General features: G+C 42.4%; 1 protein-coding gene across 2 annotated transcripts in view; it reads right to left on the reverse strand.

Moving 5' to 3' along the window:
* CRACD (capping protein inhibiting regulator of actin dynamics) overlaps positions 1–26,050 on the reverse strand; it is a 289,402-nt gene that overhangs the window by 61,814 nt on the left and 201,538 nt on the right. For both annotated transcript variants that reach the window (XM_030818899.1, XM_030818898.1), the window contains exon 3: positions 934–1,105. The gene's annotated coding sequence lies outside the window, so the exon portion shown is untranslated. The remainder of the gene's footprint in view (positions 1–933; positions 1,106–26,050) is intronic.

The following is a 26,050-nucleotide window of genomic DNA, read 5'->3' on the forward strand; positions in this document are numbered from 1 at the left end:
GAAGGAGGAAATGGAGGAAGGAAGGAAGGAAGGAAGGAAGGAAGGAAGGAAGGAAGGAAGGAAGGAAGGAAGGAAGGAAGGCAGGCAGGCAGGCAGGCAGGCAGGCAGGCAGGCAGGCAGGCAGGCAAAAGCTCCATCATAGACAGGCTCCAGCAGTTGCTAGAGATGGCCAGGGGTATGAAGGGTGGCCACCTGTGCCTGAGCAACCTGCGTCCTCAACAAGGGTGTAAAGTCTAGCCTGTGACACCCTTTCTCTTTGTAAAGCAACGGCATAAGGAAACACAGTCTTCTTCAATCTGAGGAACCCTGGTGAGCCAAGCTAGTGAAATGTTGCCTCCTTCCACAAACAAGAGCAGCGAAATGAATGCCCAATTCCTGTGCACTCCCAGAAAATGAGGTCAGACTCATTTGCTAACTCCCCAAGGTGACTTCTCCATGCAGAATACACCAAGTCTTCCACGTTCCCAGAGATGGAACCCATTTGCGATCGTTTTTTTTGCTTGTTTGTTTGTTTGTTTGTTTGTTTGTTTTGAGGCAGAGTCTCACTCTGTCACCCAGGCTGGAATGCAGTGGCATGATCTCAGCTCACTGCAACCTCCACCTCCCGGGTTCAAGTGATTCTTGTGCCTCAACCTCCTCAGTAGCTGGGATTACAGGTGCACACCACCACACCTGGCTAATTTTTTTGTACCTTTTTTAGTAGAAACGGGGTTTCCCCATGTTGCCTAGGCTGGCCTCGAACTCCTGACTCAAGTGATCTGCCCGCCTTGGCCTCCCAAAGTGTTGGGATTACAGGAGTGATCCCAACACCCTGCCCCATTTGGGATTCTGTTCTTGTCTCCTGGAACCAAAAACAGCACCTACTTCCTTTGGGATCCCATTCCCCGCCACGGGACTCCACCAAAGATCTGAAAAGAAAGTGCAAGTTATTACCTTAGATTGTCTTCCAGGGTCTCCTCATCCGAAGAGAAGGTCCCATTGCTGACACTCTGGTGAGAGTAACTCTTCTTCCCCAACGACTGAGCCCGGAACAACGAAGGGTCTTTCTTTTTCCTTTTGCCAAACAACTTCTTAAAAGGCTGGAATTTGCCTCCCTTCTTCTTGTCTGTGGATTGTAAAATAAACACATGCTGCAGTGTGGCAGGGCTGCACTTCCAAGCCTAAAGAGCAAATTATAACCCAGCTGCCTCCGGCCAAAGGAGACAGGGGGCAAAGGGCAGCCATCAGCCCGAATGAGCGACCAAGCCCTGTGCCAGGAATGTCAGAGCCAGCCCCAGTGCGATCCATGCACAGTGAGGCAGAGCACGAGCCAAAGGCATGGTGAATCTTCTGTCCCCCAGGCTCCCAAGAAACATCTGGGGAGAACCAGAAGAGGTTCCAAGTGGCCAGGGCATGGTGGCTCATGCCTGTAATCCCAACACTTTGGGAGGCTGAGGTGGGAGAAGCATTTGAGCCCAGGAGTTTGAGACCAGCCTGGGCAACACAGTGAGATCCCATCTCTACAAAATATAAGAAAAGTAGTCGGGTTGGTGGTGCACGCCTTTAGTCTTGGCTACGTAGGAAGCTGAGGCTGGAGGATTGATTGAGCCTGGGAAGTTGAGGCTGCAGTGAGCTGTGATCACACCACTGCACTCCAATCTGAGCCACAGCGTGAGACCCTGTCTCAAAAAATAAATAAATAAATAAAATAAAAAAGAAAAAGAAAAGATTTCAAGCTTCATGGTGGCCAGCACAGCACCTCTTTGCACATGCAATAAGGCAGTGCCTGCTTTCTTTAACAAAGCAGATAGCCAAGTGCCCTTCTCCACAGAAGAGGCTGAGAAAAACACTTAAGTCAGATAGTTTGTTTTGTTTTGTTTTGTTTTAATATTTTTATCTCTATCTATACATATCTCCAGTTTGAGGATCATTCTGTTTTGGCCTTTATTAGATACAGAAGATAACTGCCAACTCTTGGCGTAAGCTTTGCCTCCTAATTCCCTCTATCCCCATATATTTCCAGTTTATTTCCCTTGTCTTTTTTTAAAATCTACTATGAAGAGCCCCAAAGGAGTTGCTGTGAACATCTTCCCATATATTACTTCATTAGTCAGGAACTAGGCTTGCTGCCAACATTTGTTGGAGGTATTTTAGGTAATAGCTTTCAGTCCTCCGCCTTTGGATACAAATTCCTTCATGTTATTCCACTCTTTCCTTGGAAAAGAAAGTGTAAGTCACCCTCTACCAGAAGCAGCATCTTCCTGGATCTTTCCTTTTTCTTTAAGAAGCTTAAAGAACCACTTTTCCAGTGGTCTGACAACTATTTTTAAAAACTTTTTTTTTTTTTTTGAGATGGAGTTTCACTCTTATCGCCCAAGCTGGAGTGCAATGGCACGATCTTGGCTCCCTGCAACCTCTGCCTCAAGTGATTCTCCTGTCTCAGCCTCCTGAGTAGCTGGGATCACAGGCACCTGCCACCATGCCTGGCTAACTTTGTGTGTGTGTGTGTGTATGTGTTTTTAGTAGAGACGGTGTTTCACCATGTTGGCCAGGCTGGTTTTAAACTCCTGACCTCAAATGATCCATCGGCCTCGGCCTCCCAAAGTGCTGGGATTACAGGCGTGAACCACTGGGCCTGGCCTAAAAACATGCTTTAACCCTTACTATGTACCACAGCTCTAAGAACCTTATAAATATTAACTCAGTTAATCCTCACAACGATCCTATTACATTGACACTATTAACATGCCCATTTCACAGATGAGGAACCTGAGACATGAAGAGATCAAATAGCATGCCTACATCACAGGAAACATATCTTTGAACAGGGAGTAAGAAGTTTTGAGAGAGAACTAAAGATAGAGGCTCACAATGAGAACCAAAAAACACCTGCACAAAATGCACAGATACAACTCCCCCACCTTCCACCCAGCTGACTATCAGAGGCCACAGAGCTCTGCTGGCCAGATCCATAGAGGAATCCAGGCACACAAATGAGGTCAGTGAGGAAACAAGCCAGACATCTCATTTCCTCTGTGATCTTCCATTCTGGCCTTACTGAGATGTCACAGAAAATCTGAAGTGCTGCCAGATGTGGTGGCTCACGCCTGTAATCTCAGTTACTCGGGAGGCTGAGGTGGGAGGACCATTTGAGCCCAGGAGTTCAAGACCACCCTGGGCAATATGAGACCCCATCTCTAAAAAATAAAAAAAAAAAAAAAGAAAATTTGAAGAGAAGAAGCGGTTCAAACTATTTCATCCTAAGCAGCGGCATAAGGTGCCGAGGATGCAGACAGAATAATAACCAGTTACAAAAAGGCAATCATCTGGGAGCATTAGTACAGGTGCAAACAGAGCCTCCAACATCAGTGATCCCCTGAAACGACGCTGTGTCAGATCACATTTAAAGGAAAGGATATTTAAAACATATCAGATGCCTGCTATACACAGGCATTGTGCTAGGTACAAAAAAGAGTTAAATTATTTTTACTGTGTATTATTTGAAAGACAGGAAAGTGTGTGACATAGTTTGGATATTGTTCCCTCTAGATCTCGTGTTGAATTGTAATCCCCAGTGTTGGAAGTGGGGCTTGGTGGGAGGTGACTGGATCATAGGGGTGGATCCCTCATGGCCTGGTGCTGTCCTCGTGATATTGAATGAGTTATTGTGAGATCTGGTTGCTTAAAAGTGCGGAACTTACAAAATTAGCCAGGTGTGGTGGCGTGTGCCTGTAGTCCCAGCTACTCAGGAGGCTGAGGCAGGAGCATCACTCAAACCTGGGAGGCGAAGGTTGTGAGCAGAGATCATGCCACTGTACTCCAGCCTGGGTGACAGAGCGAGACTCTGTCTCAAAAAAAAAATGTGTGGCACCTCCCCCTAACCTTGCTCCTGCTTTTGCCATGTGTCATGCCCGCTCCGGCTTTGCCTTTCACCCTGCAGAGCTCCCTGAAGCCTCCCCAGAAGGCAAACAGATGCTGGCGCCATGCTTCCTGTACAGTCTGTAGAACTGTGGACCAATTAAATTTTTTTTTTTTTTTTTTTTTTTTTACTTTGCAACAGGGTCTCACTCTGTCGCCCAGGTTGGAGTGCAATGGCGCGATCTTGGCTCACTTTAACCTCCACCTCCTGGGTTCAAGCAATTCTCGTGCCTCAGCCTCCTGAGTAGCTGGGATTACAGGTGTGAGCCACCACCCCCAGCTAATTTTTATATTTTTAGTAGAGACGGGGTATCACTGTGTTGGCCAAGCCGATCTCCAACTCCTGACCTCAATTAATCTGCCCACTTCAGCCTCCCGAAGTGCTGGGATTGCAGGCATGAGCCACCGTGCCCGGCCACCTCTTTTCTTTATAAATTACCCAGTTTCAGGAATTTCTTTATAACAATGCAAGAACGGCCTAACACATCATGTAATACAATTGAGATATCATTTAAAAATGGTTTAAAAAAATGGAGGGTTTGATTTCAGAATGTTTGTATCTTTTCATTGGTTATTTATTCAAAAGTGAACATAGGCCAGTGATTTTCATGACACCTACTTTAGGTTCTTATCAGTAAAATCTCCAATGAATAATATTTAAGAACTATAATCAGTAGTTTTTGAAGATCATCCAAGAGCATTAGGCATGTGTTAAAAGAATGTCCTTACAAAGGTTGGTTTTTAAAAATTTAAATGTAAAAACATTCTGTAAGGCACCACAGGTATCATTATTGCACTATTCTATAACTGATCTTTGGCAATGACTGCTGTATTAATTGAAAACTTTCTCTACGACTGTCCAAGGCTGAAAATATATAAACAATGCCTGATTTCTAGTTTGGCAGCATCACAGTAAGTGGTCAAATGGCTATTTATATTATATTCCACTTATTTCCAAGGTAAAATTATTTTTTCCTTTTATATCAGTTGCCTTTTCCCCACTAAATATCAAACCCCCAAATTTCTATCTTTTTAAAAATAATTTTTTTACAGTTGCTTCTTTTTTTACCCAACACTGCTCCTTGACTATAACCCCAAAATTTCTAATCAGAAATATTCCAAAATACAATAGCAACATTATAAGAATATCAATTATGACATCATTATCCCAGCCTGGGTCCACAGATTTAGCTTTTGAGATAAGCAGAGAATTGTAGATTATGTTAGAATTTATTGATTAGAAAAGAAGTTCATCACTGCCATAAAGTCAGGGGAATTTGATAATGTTCAGTTGAGCTTTAATTTGAGTTAACTCTAAATAAAGATATTAAATTATAGTTTTCTAAACAGGTTACTCATCTATTTAACCAACAGGTAATCTCTGCATGTCAGCTAAGAGGGTTGATGAGGTCCTCTGTGTCACCTCACTGTTGTGAATGGTGGCATCTACTATATAAATTATTTGCTGCACTGGTCACATTGTTGGGGGAAACAGAAAGTGAACAGGCCCTGGAAGGAGCTGAATACACACAAGGATGAGAAAAAGGCTGGGAGAGGGTGCCATCATTTGGAAGCCTTAGTTCTGAGAACTGGGAGGGTTTTGGCAGCAGAGAATGGCCTCCTTCAGGTGGCCCACTGATAGAGCTAGCCTACTTGAAGACTGTTTATCAAGAAGGTACCTTATCATTCTGTGCCACACTTAATATGGGCAATAACTTGACACAAGTACACACGCATCACCCTGGAAAATGGAACAAAGTCCAAGTGTCAGACAGTGCACTTATAGTCACATGGGAACACTGTTTCAGCAATGCCTTAGTTATTATCAGCAAGGTAAAAGAACAGTAAAGCCTAACTGGATTCTCCACCCAACAACCAATCCTTCTTACTGTAAGAAAAAAAGAGGTTCTGAGTCCTACAAACACCAATTTCCCTTCAAAGGAGGACTCAGAACACAGATGCTATAGTTAAAAGTCTGCTCCAAAGTCTTATTAGTGTATGGTGACATCTCATTTATGAAAAATAATTTCCCTTTCCTAATTTCCAAAATTAGTAATGCACTTTCCACCAGAAATATCTTTAAATCTTAAATAAATTGGCCGGGCGCGGTGGCTCACGCCTGTAATCCCAGCACTTTGGGGGGCTGAGGCGGGCGGATCACGAGGTCAGCAGTTTGAGACCAGCCTGGCCAACATCGTGAAACACCATCTCTACTAAAAATACAAAAAAACTTAGCTGGGCTTGGTGGCGGGTGCCTATAATCCCAGCTACTTGGGAGGCTGAGGCAGGAGAATTGCTTGAACCTGGGAGGCAGAAGTTGTAGTGAGCTGAGATCGTGCCACTGCAATCCAGCCTAAGCGACAGTGCGAGACTCCGTCTCAAAAAAAAAAAAACTTAAATAAATTTAAAAGTGTATTTAATGGTTATTTTATTATTGACTGTGGCACTTGATCAATTTTCTAGCACTGACTTCATGAAAAGACTCAGAAATTACATTTTAGCCCATCCTACATTCAGGCAGCAAAACTTAAGTGACATTAATAGGAAATAAAATTTTATAAACTAGGGAATGAGTTATACTCTTATTTGATTCCCCAATTGATAATCTCAAATATAAGATCTCTCATGTCAAAAAAGCAAGTTCTCAAAGCTTTACAATCCTATGTTGCATGACCATTATGAAAACCTGAGCATATGTCTATTAGCAACCACTAGATAAACTATTTTATGATCAGTTTATGATGCTGGGGCAGTATTAGCAGTTTGTCTCCACAGAATCAACTGGATTAAGTGCATGGTCATCAGTAGCAGCTATTTTCTTGATAAATAACAACTGCCGATGTGAATGTTTTTGTGGTACACAGATGGGGCCTAAAAGACGGAAGCAATTTTAACAATGTAGTGAAACAGAGCACGTCTGCAATGCTAATGGGAAATATTCCAGAACAACTGCCATGTAGAAGTATAGTTTAGCAAAGTGTTCTCCAACATTGTAGTATTTAAGATGGCATTTTAGACTTTTACAACACAAAATTTACTTTTGATGGGTGGTTGGGCAGTGAGAAGGGGACAGGAGGGAAGAAAGGTTACTATCAATTTATTTTTCCTCACTGCAGCTCTAGTTAAGGGTTAAATATGTGGGCCCCAGAGACAAGAGGACTTGCCTCAAATCCTGATCCCATCTTCTACTAGCTATGAAACATCTGCTTACCAGCCTCTCTAGAAATTTGCCATCTTAAGCTGTAAGACTGAATTTATAGGAAAAAAGGCAGTGTTTGCCACATTTTCTTAATATTTCAGCATTTTTCTGTTGTAATTTTCCTTAAGAAAGAACTTATATATGCATCTATACTGCTTCAGGGATCACAGTAATTTTCATTTTTTAAGTACTGAATTGAATTAATTTATTTTCATCATCCAATAATTACTTTAGGTTTTTTTTTTTTTTCATTTAAAAAAGTGCTCATTATCCATTATTTCCAGGGTATAATTACATACCATTTGATGGCTGCATCATCATAATTACTAGTTTATATAGAAGATTCTAAAAATTAAAAATCACTAGGCAAGTCAAGCAAATCTGATTCATTTTCCATTTGTCATAAGGATGCAATTCCTACATTTTCGTTTCTAAACCTACAATAATAAAAGCATCCAATTCCTCTGCATTGGATTTTTAGGATATGCTTCTGAGTGAGGAACAGAAATGTGCTATGATAGTCCCTTTTAAGCATCATAAATGTCTTACTCTGGGATTTATCAGAATGTGCCCTATGGGTTGGTACCAGTACATTTTTGAGAATCCAGGCAAAATAAAGTTAAATCTGTTTGTTTACTAAGGGAGCTTTCAGAGTCTTTAATATGCTGTTATCACATTTGCTCTCCAAAAGAGCAGAGAATATTCAGGGCTTCCTAAACTTGTTTGGAATTTCAGCCTCAGATGCCTTGTTTGGCCATGGAAACTTGAATTTCTCAACAACCAGTGAGACTAGGGCTTCTTTGAACACACTCTGGGAAACAGCCTTCATTATTTCTTTCAAACATCTTTTCTTTTCTTTGGTACCATATATTTCTCACACACACACACACACACACACACACACACACACACACACACACCTCCTCTATACCCCTGAACACACTGCTCAGTAAAGATGAGTGAGTTGACAAGCATTTTGGGCTACTTTGGTTAAATAATGTTTATTTCAACTTCTGATTTCAAACATGTATACAACAATGGCCTGAATCCTATAATTTTACTAAGTTAAGGAGAATTTTGTGATCCTTTTCTTAGCTCTGGAATATCTGAATACTTTTGAGAAGAAACTGCTAAGAAAAATGACTAGACATACACCGGCATGAACAAGTCCTCTGTGGCTGTCAGAGTTTTGCTGAGCCCTATAATCCCAGCACATTTCCATTATGACAGAGGAGCTGGCCACATGTCAGAGAGGCTGTGCTCCCCGGGGCCATGCTATGGCAAGGCTGAGGACTGAGACTCCACTTCCAGGAGGCATGAGGGAAAGTGAGCATGGCAGCTTGTCCAGTGACAAGAGGAAGGAAGAAACGGTTTTCTCTTTTTCTCGGGGAAGTGTGGAGGAAAGAAGATACTTGTTGCTGGAAGTCAGGGACCCCGAACAGAGGGACCTGATGAAGCCATGATAGAAGAACGTAAATTGTGAAGATTTCATGGACATTTGTTAGTTCTCCAAATTAATACTTTTATAATTCCTTATGCCTGTCTTTACTGCAGTCTCTGATCATAAATTGTGAAGATTTCATGGACATTTATCACTTCCCCAGTCAATACTCTTATAATTTCCTATGCCTGTCTTTACTTTAATCTCTTAATCCCGTCATCTTCGTAAACTGAGGATGTATGCTGCCTCAGGACCCTGTGATGATTGTGTTGACTGCGCAAATTGTTTGTAAAGCATGTGTGTTTGAACAATATGAAATCTGGGCACCTTGAAAAAAGAACAGGATAACAGCGATGTTCAGGGAACAAGGGAGAAAACCATTGGGCCTGACTGCCTGGGAGCCAGACGGGACAGAGATATATTTCTCTTATTACCAAAAACAAGTAAGAGACATATCGCTGAATTCTTTCCCCAATAAGGAATATTAATAATTAACAGCCCTGGGAAAAGAATGCATTCCCGGGGGGGCCTCTAAAATGGCCGTTCTGGGAGTGTCTGCCTTATGCAGTTGCAGATAAGGGATGAAACACACCCTGGCCTCCTGCAGCACCCCCAGGCTTGCTAGGATTAGGAAAACTCCAGCCTGGCGAATTCTAGTCAGACTAGTTCTCTGCTCTTGAACCCTGTTAAGATGTTTATCAATGACAATGCGTGCATGGCAGGACATGGAACTTCATTAGTAATTCTAGTTTCACCCTGACCTTGTGATCTTGCCCTGACCTTCTGCCTTGTGATCTTTTGTTGCCCTTGAAGCATGTGATCTCTGTGACCTACACCCTATTCATACACTCCCTCCCCTTTGAAAATTGCTAATAAAAAACTTGCTGGTTTTATGGCTCAGAGGGCATCACTGAACCTGCCAACATGTGATGTCTCCCCCAGACACCCAGCTTTAAAATTTCTCTCTTTTGTACTCTTTCCCTTTATTTCTCAGACTGGCTGACACTTAGGGAAAATAGTAAAGAACCTATGTTGAAATATTGGGGGCTGGTTCCCCCAGTAGATATTTGCTGCTGTGCTGATTCAGAAAATGAAGAGACAAGATCATTACTCTTTTAGAAGGCATAGGAGGTCCCTGAACAGATGGTGAGAGGCCCAGGAGCAGCAGAGACTGTGGCTTGCACAAGTCAGAGGTCAGAGGCAGCGAATATGGGGACCAGCCCCTTTCAGGGAATACCAGGTCCTGCACATTTAGGTACTATAGGCTATGGCATATGTGGCATGTACATATATGGCATATGTGGTATATGTGGTTAGGCGTCTAACGCAGGCCTAAAACTTGGATTTGCTTCCTTCTCAATGTGATGAAATTCTCTCTCTTTGTTTTTTAAGGATTATACGTAGACTTTATTCAGGGGGACTACTATAATGGGGTTTTGTAGTAGGGGAGTGATATGATTTAGCTCTGTCCCCATTCAAATCTCATGTTGAATTGTGATCCCGAGTGTTGGAGGTGGGGCCTGGTGGGAGATGACTGAATCATGAGGGCAGATTTCTCCCTTGCTGTTCTTGTGATAGTGAGTGAGTTCTCATAAGATCTGGTTGTTTAAAAGTGTGTAGCATTTTCCCCTTCGCTCTCTCTCTCTTGCCACCATGTGAAGATGTGCCGGCTTCCCCTTTGCCTTCTGCCATGATTGTAAGTTTCCTGGGGCCTCCCCAGCCATGCCTTCTGTACGTCCTGCAAAACTGTGAGTCAATTAAACCTCTTTTCTCCATAAATTACCCAGTCTCAGGTATGTCTTTATAGCAGTGTGAGAACAGACTAATACAGAGAGAGAGATCGGGCACAACTCAACGTGATGAAATTCCACTCATTCTTCAAGACCTATGTCCTTAAAGTTTTCCCAGGTCCCTAACTCCAGTGATAATTCATCACACCTTCCTCCAGCTTCTGTGTGCTTTGCTCATGCTTCTCTTGTGCCAGCCCATGTGTGAATTCATCTTTAAAAAATATTTTTAAATATTCCCTCCAAATTTCATATTTTAAAGTCCTAATTCCCAGCACCTCTGAATGCAAATATTTGGAGATAGGGTCTTTAAAAGGTAATTAGGTTAAATAAGCTAGGTAGGGTGGGCTCTAATCCAATATGACAGGTGCTCTCATAAGAGGAGGAGATTAGGACACAGACACACACTGAGGGAAGGCAATATGAAGACAAAGGATAAGATGGCCATCTACAAACCAAAGAAAGCAGCCTCAGAAGGAATCATTGCTGCCAACACCTTAATCTTGAACTTTTGCTTCCAGAACTACAAATATATAAATTTGTGTTGTTTAAGCCGCCTAGTCTGTGGTACTTTGTTATGGCAGCCCTCACAAACTAATACACCATGTTATAGCTGTGTGACATTTAAGAGATCACCTTGGATCCGCTGTTTTGTAACTGTACCTTCGCACCTTTACACATTTTCTTCTACCTGGAATGACTTTCTCCTTTGCCTAGAGAACTCTTAACTACTCCCTGCAAACACAATCCAGGTGTCACATTCTCTGGAAAGCCTGCCTTGAACACTTTGGCTAGGAAGAATGACTCCTTCTTCTGTTCTCTGCTTGTGCATAGCACAGACATCTACTACAACAGCACAAAGAGCGTGGTAGCCCCTCCTAGGCTTCAAGTTCCCTGGGTCTCCCAGGGACTGTGCCTTGTGTGTCTCTGCATCTGCAACACCCATCGTGATGCCTGACACAAACCAGATGCTCAACAACATAGACCTACCATTCCCTCTTCCCTTAGGGCCAGATGTGTTTTGGAAATCAGAATTTTTCCAACTCTATACAGGTATATTCAGACCCTCATGGGGTCTGTGACAGCACTTTCATAATCGAAGTGCAATATTTTAGGGAAACATCAGTATTCACATTAAGCTTTGCTAACAAATGAATTTGTGCTAAACTTACAAAGAACTTTTGGGATTTTGAAAGGACAGATAAAGGACAGTGATCTCTTAATGCTCTACAGTCAGTCCTGCAATCACCCTTGTTCTGAAAGTGCAAATGAGTTTCAACATGATTGGTATATGTTATCTCACCCTGTGAGAAACAGTAGGTCAGGAGTGTCCAATCTTTTGGTTTCCCTGGGCCACACTGGAAGAAGAACTGTCTTGGGCCACACATAAAATACACTAACACTAACGATAGCTGATAAGCTACAAAAAAAATCACCAAAAAATCTCATAATGTTTTAACAAAGTTTATGAATTTGTATGGGCCTGGCTGCATTCAAAGCCATTCTGGGCTGCATGCGGCCTCTAGGCCACAGGTTGGACAAGCTTACACTAGGAGAATGTAGAACACTGCCCCCAGCTGAACTGAAGTGTGTAGAAATAAGACAAAACACATACATACATAACCCCAAATATCTTCTGGATACTTCAGATCGCTGAGGTATCCAGTGATTATGAAATATGCCTATGCCCATTAACACGCAGTATTACAGGTTTCTGTCCAATTTCAAATGACTCTCCTTCCATCACCTCACAATATCGCACAAGCTGCAACCCTTCTAACATCCAAGTCCACAGGCAAATTTCAGGACTTTTTCAAGGCAAAGTGTCATATTTATTGTATTGACGTATTTCTTAACCATCTGACATGTACAAAACTGAGCTACATTTTTCATTAGGTTCCTATCCTTTTTAGTATGTGACTCTTTTTAGTACGGCAACTCTTTTGGGTATAATGCTACATTCCCCATTTCCCCATAAGCCCTCTGGTTTTCATTTCATGATTTTGCAAAGTATGTGGATTTTTAGCAATGCATATATGGCTTTATAGCAGAGCTGACTATATGCGCCTAAATAGAATCTCCTGAAATAGGTTTGTACTTACCTAGGTCTAGGCAAGGATTTATTAATAAAAATAACAACTCTTTGGCTGTTTCTTATCCTCTCCTCCCCCATCTCTCAAAACTATATCAATTTTTAATTTTTCTAGTTTTTTTTCCACGGTCTGTTAGAACCTCCTTTTACATGTTTCACAATTCACAGGAGAAATAAAATAATATTTAGAAACAGTAACAGAGGTGTGGTGGCTCACGCCTGTAATCCTAGCACTTTGGGAGGGTGACGTGGGCAGATCACTTGAGGTCAGGAGTTTGAGACCAGCCTGGCCAACAATGGTAAAACCCCATTTCTATAAAAATATAAAAATTAGCTGGGCGTGGTGGTGGGCACCTATAATCCAAGCTACTCGGGAGGCTGAGGCAGGAGAGTCACTTGAACCTGGGAGGCAGAGGTTGCTGAGATTGCACCATTGCACTCCAGCCTGGGTGACAGAGAGTGACTCCGTCTCAAAAAATAAAAATAAAAAAAAAGAAGCAGTAACAGAGGCGGAGATATTTTTAATGTGAAGCCTCAGTGTTTGGCCACATTTCTCCCACATGCTAGAAGATGTGTGGGTTGTGTTTCCTTCCACTGCTGGTTTCCACCACCGCTTGAGTTTCAGAGCGTGCCGTGAATCAGTGACTGACTTTGGGTGGAAAATACTGGCAGGGGAGCTGCCTGCTACCTCGCCTTGCAGAATCAGTGTGGTAGCATACTACCTCAGCAAAGGATACTCCTACACGAAGGCTGAACACATTAAAATTACGTCAGTTCTACACATAGTATTGAACACCCAACACCTGTACGATCAGTGCTGGGCCCTGCTGGCTACACTGATGGACAAAACAAAACTTTCAAGGACATCTGAGGGGTTTCAGAGAAACAGAACCAGCAGGAGGTAGAGAGGGAGAGAGGGATGGATGGATGGATGGATGGGTGGATGGATGGATGGATGGATGGATGGATGGATGGATGGACGGATGGATGGGTGGATGGACAGACAGAAAGATAGAGAAACAGAACCAGCAGGAGGTAGAGAGGGAGAGAGGGATGGATGGATGGATGGATGGGTGGATGGATGGATGGATGGATGGATGGATGGGTGGATGGACAGACAGAAAGACAGATGATAAATATTGCAAGGAGTTGGCTCATACCAAGGCCTGGCTAGGCAAGTCTGAAATCCATAGGGCAAAATTATCAGGAAGAATAGCTTGAATTCACAGCCATGGACTGAAGCTGCTGTCCAAAGGCGGAATGTGTTCTCTCAGGAAAGCCTCTGCTCTGCTTTAACCTTTCAATGTGTTGACTCAGGCCCACCCAGATTATCTCAAGTAATCTCCCTTAGAGTCAACTGACTGTGGACTTTCATTACGCCTATAAAATACGTTCACAAGAGCTCAATTAAACAACATTACAGTTTCATTAAATAACTGGGGACTATATCCTAGCCAAGTTGACACATTGAAAAGATCATCACACTCCACCCTTTGTCAACTTGGCACCCATACACATGTCCTTAAACGATACTTAATCTCCAAGTTTTTAATAAAGTCAATAAGAAAGTCATCCTTTCACTAACAAGATACAAGTATCCCACCTACATCTGAAATCACACTAACCCATTCCCCCAGAAGAGGATGCAAAGTCCTTGGGTGGCGTTCATACTTCTCTGATATTCTGCAACTTAAATACTGAGAGAGAAAGTTAACTCTCATTATGATATCTTATGTTAGATGATAAGTGGATAACAGAAGGAAGAAAACAAAAATGTTTGGTTAATATATATGCAAACACATTCATAACAAAATAAGGAAGAAACACTCATAACTATCAGAGTCCTTGCTTCTGCAACCAGTCATGTGGTCATGGCAGATCCTTATAGCTATCTTCCTCTGCTAACCATTCTATATTCCCTATCCCTCTGCAAAAACCTCAGTTGCTTGTGATTCTTTGCTTGATGGGAAGACTGAAACCTGCATCTCTGAGGAATCTGGGCCATTAGTCATCCTCAATTGGGTTCTGATTGTTATGGTTTTCCATTGCCTTTCATCACAGGACTTGGGAGTGCTAAAAGGCCCTAAGGGATCTCCTGTATTCTAGACATGCTCTACCTCACCTCCATTGTACAGCAGCAGCTTACCCTTAGTAATCAGGACCAATCACCCCAGCCAGTCCAGCAACCCCCTGCTTTGCCTGTTGACTGAAAGGCAGGAGCCACAGGGGTCGGATGACTGTCTCAGCTTCCAGTTCAATGGAATCACTGTCCCTCGCTTTGGAACTAAGTCTCTAAGGATGGAAAACAACAATTTTCGTAGTGGATCACTGGTGTGATAGTAAAGGGAGCCACTCTTGTTTCTACCCCTTGATTCCTGGATCTGTGACCAAGTACTCCATTTTTCTAAGAGAAAGAGAATGAGTTATGATTTTAAATAACTTTTCTATTTCCTCCTTTCCCCCCTTCCCCACCTCCTACTTAGTGCTTTAGAAATGAGCTATAACCTTTACCTTCTCCTCACCAGGCACTCCCTACAGGGCAAGCTTATCTATGCGCTTACTTAGAAGCTCCAGAATTGCAACTCTCCCACCAGGAGATGGCCTCAAGAGACAACAGTCAATTTACAACCTGAAGTGTGCCCTCAATGGAATTCTCTCCCACCTAGAGAGGATCTCAAGGCAATAGCCCCCTTACAACCTAGCTCTGCCCACAATGGTGCCAGCTTGACCATCCGGTACATGAAGTGAGTCACGCAGACCCCACATCTGCTTGCTCCCTCCCCTGCATGCCATTCATGCCAGGTCCCCCTTTAAAAGCCCCTGCTTTTTGCCCCAAAAGTGAAGCAGCACCCTTAAAGGCAGGAGCTTGTACCTCTTCCCCCAGGCTAAGCTTTGGAATAAAGTCACTTTCTTTATACCAGACTCGCTCTTGTTAATTGAACAAGAGTGTGAGTGACTGAATCTGCATTTTAGTTGCAGACCCGTGAATCCTGACTATGAGAGAAAGTGTGCCATATACTGGATTCAGACTTAGAGCAACTATGGTGGGGTAATATTTTGGTGAACATTATATGGGACACAAATATCTTAAAATTCTTTGCCCATTCAGAGAGATCTATCCACATACCTCTTCCCAAAGACCTTTCTGTCACAATTTTCTAATTGTATTCCTTCCAAATCTCTGACTACCCAGTCTATGAATTGGTATAGACTTGTACCTCTGGTCACTTTTCCTTCCAAGCACAATGAACAATCAGATGCACTGCTCAAAGCTCTGCCCACTGGGGGATTTCCCTTCACCACTGCCCTTCAGGGCTGTCCCAGAATGGAGCTACAGCATTATCGCTTTTGGGTGGTGCCTGCATTATTGTGCAGAACCAACTTTAAACAGGCCTGAGTTTTCTCTCCCTCAGTCAACTAGACATAGGGAACTCCCCACAAGGCCTGCAAACCAAAAAGTATCTGAGACAAGTCTCAATCAATTTAGAAGTTTATTTTGCCAAGGTTAAGAACAGGCTCATGACAAAGCCTCAGGAGGTGCTGAGAACGTGTGGCCAAGCTGGTTGGGTTACAGCTTGATTTTATACATTTTAGAAGTTACAAGCAGACATCAGTCAATACATTAAAAGTGCACATTGGTTTGGTCTGGAAAGGCAGACAACTCAAAGTGGGGAGGTGCCTTCAGGTCATAGGTGGATTCAAAGATTTTCTGACTGGCAATTGGTTGAAAGAGTTATTATCTAAAGTCTTGGAATCAATAGAAAGGAATGTCTGGGTTAAGATAAGGAGTTGTAGAGGCCAAGTTTCTTTTTATGCAGATGAAGCCTCCTCATAGACTAGATGGTAAATGTTTCTTTTCTTTTTTTTCTTTTTTTTTCTGAGATGGAGTCTCACTCTGTCACCAGGCTGGAATAGTGCAGTGGTGTGATCTAGGCTCACTGCAACTTCCGCCTCCTGGGTTCAAGTGATTCTCGTGCCTTAGCCTCCCAAGTAGCTGGGACTACAGACGTGTGCCACCATGCCCGGCTAATTTTTGTATTTTAAGTAGAGACGGGGTTTCACCATGTTGGCCAGGATGGTCTCGATCTCTTGACCTTGTGATCCGCCTGCCTTGGCCTCCCAAAGTGGTGGGATTACAGGTGTAAGCCACCACGGCCAGCCAATGTTTCTTATCAGACTTAAAAAGGTACCAGACTCTTAGTTAATCTCTCCTGAATCAGAAAAAGACGTGGAAGATCTACTATGTTTCCCCCACAAGAGACAGTTTTGCGGGGCTTTACACTTCATGAATGTGGTAGCACAATCACAGCTTACTGCAGCCTTGACATCCTGAGCTCAAGCAATCCTCTCACCTCAGCCTCTGGAGTAGCTGGGACTACAGGTGTGTGCCACCAAGCCCAGCTAATTTTTTTTTTTTTTTTGTAGAGACAAGGTCTCATTATGCTGCCCAGGCTGGTTTCAAACTCTTGGGTGTAAGCAGTCCTCCTGCCTCAGCCTCACAAAGTGCTGACTACGGGTGTTAGCCACTGCACCCAGCCCGCAGGGCCATTAAAAAATACATCAAGACTGGGCATGGTGGCTCGTGCCTGTAATCCTAGCACTTTAGGAGGCCAAGGCAGGTGGATCACCTGAGGTCAGGAATTTGAGACCAGCCTGGCCAGTATGGCGAAACCTCATTTCTACTAAAAATACAAAAATTAGCCAGGCACAGTGGTGGGCACCTGTAATCCCAGCTACTTCGGAGGCTGAAACATGAAAATTGCTTGAACCCAAGAGGTGGAGGTTGCAGTGAGCCGAGATCACACCACTGCACTCCACACTGGGTGACACAGTGAGACTCCATCTCAAAAAAAAACAAAAGAACATCAAAATATACTGCAGGGTAAAATACTTCCATTTCTTTCAGAGCCTGCTACCTGTTATTTCGTAATGTATCTTATTGCCTCAAAGAGTCTGTTCCATCAGTGTTAAGATCTCTGTTTTAATGTTAACGCTGGTCAATTGTGCCTGAATTCCAAAGGGAGAAAGGTATAATGAGGTATGACTGACCCCCCTTCCCTTCCCATAATGACCTGAACTAGTTTTTCAGGTTTATTTTGGAATGCCCTTGGCCAAGAAGGGGTCCATTCAATCTGTTGGGGGACTTAGAATTTTATTTTTGGTTTACATTCCATAGATATGGGCTGAGAGAAAGAAGGTAATGTAGCAAGAATGAGGACCATGGGCATTTGGGCCACTTCCTATTCAGCTTAAATGTGCCCTCAGGGCCTGCTCAAGCCAGATCTCATGTATACACCACTTCCATTTGATGATGGAGTACTGCTGTGCATTCCTAACTTCATGGTATAGTGGGTCAGACAATGCCCAGTTCACAGTAGGCAGCTCAGGCTTCACGGAAACTTGGTGGCCCATGGTTAAGCATTCAGTTTCTATTAATATTCATAACTAGGCCAAAGTTGTTTCTTAAAAGGAGAGTAGTTGTATTAGTTTGTTTTCATGTTGCTGATAAAGACATACACAAGACTGGGCAATTTACAAAAGAAAGAGGTTTAATGGACTACAGTTCCATGGGGCTGGGGAGGCCTCACAATCATGGCAGAAGGTGAAAGGCACATCTCACATGGTGGCAGACAAGAGAAGAGAGCTTGTGCAGGGAAACTCCCTTTTATAAAACCATCTGATCTCTTGAGACTTATTTACTATCACAAGAACAGCACGAGAAAGACCCACCCCCATGATTCAATTATCTTCCAATGGGTCCCTCCCACATGTCGGAATTGTGGGTGCTACAATTCAAGATGAGATTTGGGTAGGGACAGAGCCAAACCATATCAGTAGTTATCTACAGAGGATGGCAGAGTTTTGCTCCAAAATTCTAAGTGTGTGAGCTATGTATGAATCACCTATAGGGGCCAGCCAAGTACTCCAAACAGCATCCCTATCAGCCAGGACCCTTCAAGCAACATTGGATTTGCTGGGTCATATGGCCCAAATGGCAGAGCAACTTGAACAGCAGTCTGGACCTGTTGTGGAACATTCTGTTGTCCTGGGCCCTAATCAAAATGAGCAGCTTTTTGGTTACAAGGTAAATGGGCCAAAGTAACACACGCAAATGAGAAATACGTTGCCTCCAAAATCCAAAGAAAAGCCACCAGACATGATGCTTTTTTTCTGGTTAAAAGGAGAGGTCAGATGCAACAACTTATCTTTCACCTTAGAAGGGACATCTCAACATGCCTCACAGCCCTAGACCCCTAGAAATTTCACTGACATGGATGGCCCGTAAAATTTAGTGGGATTTATTTCTCATCTTTTGGCCAGTACAGGTCTTGCCAATATGTAATTGCTACTTTCTTCTCAGCAGGTCCAGGCATCATGTTTGCAAGTTTGTGGCCTCTGTGATGTTACTGCAGTGTCACTGATTTCTTTTAAAAACAAGCTAACTGATTTTTTTTTTTTTAAAGAGTCAGTGTCTCCATTTGGTACTCTTTCAACCATGAACTGTTAAAAATTTCAAGGTTTCTGTGTCTTTGCATTAGTGCCTTCATTAAATTGAGAGCAGAATGGTGCTGATAAACCAGAAATGAGCCCTGAAGAAAAGAGTGTTTATTGAGGATTGTTGAGGAGAGGACATTTAGTAACTTTTGTGGCTATCACTGGTTTAACTGCAAATAGGCTAATCAGTTAGCTAGAAATCATGAGAAAAATTGTAGCAATTATTGATAATACAGAGACTCAATACAGGTTAATTAAATAACTGTTTAATTAAATAATTAAATAACAGTTATAGATTTCAAAATGGTTTGATTGGCCAATTTTTAGTATTTTTTTTTTTTTTTGAGATGGAGTCTCGCTCTGTCACTTAGGCTGGAGTGCAGTGGCACAATCTCGGCTCACTGCAACTTCCGCCTCCTGGGTTCAAGTGGTTCGCCTGCCTCAGTCTCCCGAGTAGCTGGGACTATAGGTGCCTGCCACTACTCCTAGTTATTATTATTTTTTTTTTGTATTTTTAGCAGAGATGCGGTTTCACCATGTTGGCCAGGCTGGTCTCAAAATCCTGACCTCATGATCTGCCCACCTCAGCCTCCCAAAGTGCTGGGATTACAGGCGTGAGCCACCGCGGCCAGCTGATCTTTTTTTTTTTTTTAAAGCTAGGGGCAGGTTCAGTAATAGTTCCTGCTGGATAAAAGGTGAGTTTAAAGTCAAATTCTCAAACCATGCTGGAGTATGTAAAAGCTCTTAGAGATGTAGGGCAGAAGTCACTAGTTCTACTATGTGAGTATCAGCTCTTAACAAGTTTAGCAGGGGTTCTAGATGGTGCCAGTGGGAAGTGGGCCAGGGTCAAAGTGCCACTAACCTTCCCTGGACCCACTGCAAAGTGCTTGATTGCTTATTGAATAGATGAGATCCATGAAGTGCAAACCCAAGAGGTAGCAGAATGAAAACTTTAGTGTTCAGATGGTTGAGGAAAATACGAAGAAGTCGCCTTGTCCTCTGCACCGATCTGTGAATAGTGCTACACTGATATGATACCTGAGAACACACACACACAAAAAACCCCCACAAAACTCTGCTTTAAAGGATTTTTAATGAAATTCTATAGTCTGTCTCAGGATTCCAGACTGGGTGGGACAGTCCTGTCTGGCTATTGTTCCTTGATCCTAGACTTACTCCGTTGCACTGACACAGTTTATGTCTTTTGGCTTCTTATTCTGCTCTCATTGGAGAGCACTACATGTAGATGAAACAGCCCTGTGACAATCACTGTCCTCTGACCACACTCCTCTTTCCCAGACTAAATCTTAGACAATAGCTCAGACCAGTAATAGATTCCCGCTGGCATGGTCCTATTCTGGGGAGACAAAAGAGATACAATTGCTACATGTTCTGCAGAATCTTTCAATTAACTCATGCACCAGATACTGGTGGAACAGATGACCTTCCATTTCTGAGATTCAACGGGTCAATGATTGAAGTTTCCACCCATATCTTGGATGTGTTGCCTCTTTGAATAGTGACCACTGACTCATGTGATGTAGGAGTAAAGGAAAAAAATCCAGAGCTGTCCTTTGTCCTTTTACGGTTGGAAACTGCTTTTGTGATATAATCTGGGCTCTATGGTGACAGGTGACTTAGGAATGCACGTGTTAGCTATGCAACCCTTCACTGTCCAAAGTCCTCAAAGACAGCCACAGGAGCCCCACAGCTGGCATCAGGAAATCTCATGAAATCTGAAGCACACACATTATGGTTCAAATTTCTATGACCTAAATGCAGCCCCTTTGGGCAACTATTGCTGTGTTTTTTGGTTTTGCTTTGTTGTTTTGTTTTTTGCTTTTAACATCGCTGAGTCCATGAACAGTGGCTCAAACGATGACATTTTTGTGTACTATTTCTCAGCAATGAGGAGAAATCCTTTTTACCTGAAGAGACCGTGAGGCGTGGGGAAACAAGCCCTGGAGTCTTAAAGATCTGGGCTTGGCCACCTCTGCCATTTTCTAGCTTCTTAGGACCTCCGTTCCCACATCTGCAAAATGAGGTGACTGAACTATCAAGGGTCCCTCCTAGATATAAATTCTATGAACTGGCTCTTTAAAAAACTAAGACAGTTTAGAACATATCTGGCTCATAAAACTTATAACTTTATCAATTACCTATTAATTACATGCATTATGTTTTCTCCATTCCTGGTTTGTTAGCCAAATTTTGCTAGTGGTGTTACTACTGTGGCTTATTTTGCAAAATAAATGACCTTCAGGGCCTGGGAGAGGCCAGAGTATGGTCTGTAAGTTGCTAAAAGAGAGCCAAGTCATTTCATGTCTCCTCTTTATGTCAGCATGCAGGTCTCTACTCCTAGGGAAGAACATGCTCATGGAGAATGAGTAGGTCACAGTCCTATAATCCGAATCCCCAACCCCTGTCATCCCACTGCTACCCTGGGGTCAGGCCCAGTGAGGTTTTCTGAGAAGAGTGATTAACATGTGAACCTCAAATCTGCACAAAACATGCGAACCTGCCTTCAGACACACTTCTAAGACATCAGGGAATTACACGAACCACTCAGGGTTCCTTTTAAGTCCTGAGGTTCTACTCTTAGGGGCAAAGTCACGTCTCAGACAGCCTTGGACTTATGAGCCAATGACACAAAGAGACAGCTTCAGTCACTGACCAATTCTGCCCCAGTAAATCCAGACTGTGCTAACCTGTGTTTGTCTGTTTGCTTTTCTTGGTGTTGTCTGTATTGACGAATATGCACTCTGCCTGGGCTCCTGCTCCAATAATCCTGTAACTTTATATCCTGCATGCTAAACTCAGCCTATCTATGGATCACCAGTGCTATTCAACGTTACCTTCACAAGATCCCTGTTTCCACTCTACTCAGTGCAGATCTGGGACTATGGCTAGCCAATGAGTATTTACTGCAGTCCTGCAGTCAATACTATAGCCTTGAGCTGGCACTGGCACAGCACAGAAATTCTTGAGTTCCTGATGCCAATGAACCCACAGAAAGTTAGGAGGAGAGTATGCTGCTTTTCACAATTCACAGTTTTCCTGATTCTGGCCTTGTGTAAGAAGTTGGAGCCTATTAGGGGAAAAAAAAATCCCTGGTAGCAGCTGACGGAGTTATCTCTACCTAGGTGTTCAAAGAGTTTGGTGGTGTTAGAGATGGCTGTGATGGTGGTATGTGTGTGTAGTGGGAGTGAACTGGAAGAGTGTGTGAAGTTTTTCCTTGAGGGTATGTAAAGCCCAGATAAGTAAAGTAGTTTTTTGGACTAAGAGGAATCTTAAGGCCGGTGTTCTTCAAATAGTGGGTGATAGCCCACTTAGTGAACCTTGCAATCAATTTAGTGGGTCATGACCAAAATTGCTTAATAACACTAAGTATAATAGAAAAGAAGATAATAGAGTAAAACACAACATAATGTTGATACTACTTCTTGATAATTCTGTTTGCAGTTTATATGCGTATGTATACTCAACTTTATACATACATATGTTCTGATATAAAACATATTTCTTGCTCTGGATCAAGTAAAAAATATTTGAGAAATACTGATCAAGAAAAATGGCCACATTTCCCAGTAAGTTAGGCATTTAGATGCAAGAGTCAACAACTATTTATCTACACTCCACTGCATATGTGGCAGTCACTCTGCCTAAATGAAGCGAAAGCATTGCGTGCAAAAACAAGCTGAGAGCTGCCAGAGCAATTAAATAAGCTCTCTGACATTGCCAAAGCCAGAGCTGATGTTCATACTGCTGAGATCTCAACTTTGGCTTTGATCATTTTGCTTCTCAAGTACCAAAACTCTACCAGAGCTTCACAAAATCTTCCACTTCTCAATTAAGGAAAAAAGAACGCTTTATTAAACATGAGCCTTAGTGGCCACTGAACCTGCTTTTGAGCATAACCTAAATACTCATAATTTGGGGTAGAACTTTAAGAAAGTATTATGCTTTATTTTTCATATATGCTTCACTTTCAATATAAAATTCCAGCCTGGGCTAAAGGAAATAAAATCTGCACACACCAGACACATCTCTGCTGAATCGCATCACCTGATATTTTTTGAGTGCCTTTCAAATACCAGTTTCAAGGAGTTGGAAGTGACAGTGAAGGCACTATTTGATTTCTGCGTGAGACCAGAGAAGTTAAGCTAACTGAACAAGGTTAGCTGCCAAATGAGTGAAGAAACCAGGCCTCTCGACTCTCAGCCTGATGTCTACACATTTGACCAGGCAGGCGCTGAGACCAGAAGACTCAGGCGGTCAAGGCATACTCTATTCCTCTCTATCAGTTTTTCAGGGCTTCCCTTCCTAGACCAAATATCCAAAGTATTTATATGCCACCAGGGTATTAAGTAAAAGATGGAAGAAGACTATTCTGGAACCATTAAATGGAAGCACTATATTGCACTCCTTCATATATCACGTGGGAAATTCCAGAACCTGTTACTAACTGCCAGCAGCTGTGTAGGATGAAGACACGAATGGAAACTGAGGACAGTTATTTCGAAATATGCTTGTAATTAAATGAAGCTGGTTGCAAGGGGAACAAATACTATTTTTCCATAGATAGTAATATTAGTAAACTGTATTAAACTTTGGCCGTGTGTCAGGCTTGAAGTTTGACATGTAATACCTCACAACCACTCTGTGAGGTATTATTTCCCACGTTTTACAGATAGAAAATGGAAGCTCAGAGAGGTGAAATGATTTGCCCATTGTTACACAGCTAATCCCTGGCAGTGCTGAGATTCAAACCAAGTCTGTCTAATTCCAAGTACCATGCTCTTAACCATTTTGCTGCATTTCAAAAGTGTGTCTTGGGGACATTACTAGATTGAGAGCTCATTCTTTGCAAGGCATTTGAGCTCTGGAGGTAGACATTGGTTCTGAGTCTCAATTCCCTTACTAGCTACGAGACTTTGGGCAAGTTCCGTAATCTGTTAAGTTTCTGCTCTCTTGTTTGTAAAATAGGAGTGATAATAATACACAGCTTATTGACTTGTAAGGAATAAATTAGATATGGCATATAAAGCACCTAGCAGAATGTCCAGCAAAAATATTAGTTATTATATTGCTAGCTAGTATTAAGAAATGTTTTATTAGATACCAATGATGGAACAAGAGAAAAAAAGAAATTTTTTAAAATAATGAATGGGTATGTTTTGACATACGGCATTTCTTACCTATTATCAAAAAAGAGAAAAGAAATTAGGAAGAGGAAAAGAAGGGAAAGGAGAATAGTGGGATGTAGAGAATCAAAATGTGAGAAAGAAAAAGATAAAGAGGAAAAAGAATATTAGGAAGTACATAACGAGAAGGAAAGTTAAAGAGCTTTAGATATTTTACAGGGCAATTCAGATTTACTTCGAAGATGGAATAAGGTTTCTTTATCTTGTTTTACCCAAATCCCAGGACATATTAGATCTCACTGGCAGATGGCAGTATTCTGGATAGTGAGAAAACAATGTTAGCTCTCCCGCAAGTTGCCTACAATTCTGGACAAACACATAAACTAGTCATGTTTGTAATAAACCAGACACAAAGGCAGTAACGGGCACACATACAATTTTAAATTACAGTTCAAAGAACCATGAGACAAGGAATTTTCCTTTTTTCTAAGATGGCCAGAAACCAAACTATTTCCTAATAATGGCACAAAAACTCGGCAGGTGGGTGCAAGTCTCTGGGGTAAAGAGCAAACAGATAGGCTCAGGGAGGCATCTCCCTTTCTCCAAAATACTCCAAGGGGTTTCCGTGGAGATGGAGGCTTTCATAGTCTCTGAAAGATAACTGCCAAGGCGGGTACCTGGTATTCTGGTAAGATTTATTACCTGTAAATAATGCATTGAGCCTTGATGGCATCTTAATTTTTAAAAATCTATGCCTATGACCTACCTAATTATGATGGGAGCAAAGTAGGCACTTAATAAATACTTAGCTGGCTAAGTTTTAGTTCTAGCTCACCAAAAGTGAGCAGATTAATTACTAAAACTTGAAAACACAGAGTCTTCCAGGTATGAGCAACACCAGTTCCCGCAAATGCGCATTTTTCCATAGTAAGATGTCAGCTCTGACTCAGGACAAAGTATTTTGAGAAATATTTTCTAACCACTTGAATGAAGGAAGCTCTCTGAAGACAAATTGCACTGTGCTGTTCTCTGCAATGCTCCTGATTCTTCAGTGGGAAACAAATAATGCTGCTAGTTTGTAAGAAGAGCCCGTACTGGAATGATAAGCTGAGTATTCTCTAGTGGGACCCCACAGCCCCACCACTGGAAAGATTCATTCCACATTCTGGTGCTGCTGTGATGTTTTATTCATTTCCTTGGGTATACCATACAGAATCCTCAGCCCATAGAATTCACTCTCCCATGTTATTTATCTTGATAAAATACTGTGGAGTACTGTAAGTATGAGGCATCCCATGCAAAGTCCACTCCCAGGCTTCACAATAGGATTCTCTTTCTCTCTCTTTTTTTTTTTTTCTGTAAGATGGAGTCTCACTCTGTTGCCCAGGCTAGAGTGCAGTGGTGCAATCCTGGCTCACTGCAACCTCCCCCTCCTGGGTTCATGTGATTCTCCTGCCTCAGCCTCCTGAGTAGCTGGGATTATAGGCATACACCAACACACCTGGCTAATTTTTGTATTTTTCATAGAGACGGGGTTTTGCCCTGCTGGCCAGGCTGGTCTTGAACTCCTGACCTCAGGTGATCCACCTGCCTCAATCTCCCAAAGTGCTGGGATTACAGGTGTGAGCCACCGTGCCCAGCTCACAAAAGGATTCTCTAGGTGAGTTTTCTCTCCTAGTTATTAATTGGAAGGCTGCCAACTACTGGAAGAGAGGAAGGCAGAGATCCTTTATATAAGTCTGAAAGCAAAAGTGGACTTTTCTTTAGATTCCTGAGTTCCTATCAGCTGCCACTCAACCACTGCCAAATCACATATCTGGAAAAGTAGCTAATATATTATCAATTACTCCTAACAGAAGAAATAAAGCCAAGGCAAGAAAAGACTATCATAAGAATACTGCTTCACCACGTAAGACTGATCTAGTAAGACAGACTCAAGAGCTTCAAAAGATACAGTTGACACCTGGGCCCCAACTCTTAGCTTATATGGCAGAA

This window comes from Nomascus leucogenys, chromosome 9 (assembly GCF_006542625.1).
Source record: "Nomascus leucogenys isolate Asia chromosome 9, Asia_NLE_v1, whole genome shotgun sequence".
In the NCBI taxonomy this organism is placed as follows: domain Eukaryota; kingdom Metazoa; phylum Chordata; class Mammalia; order Primates; family Hylobatidae; genus Nomascus; species Nomascus leucogenys.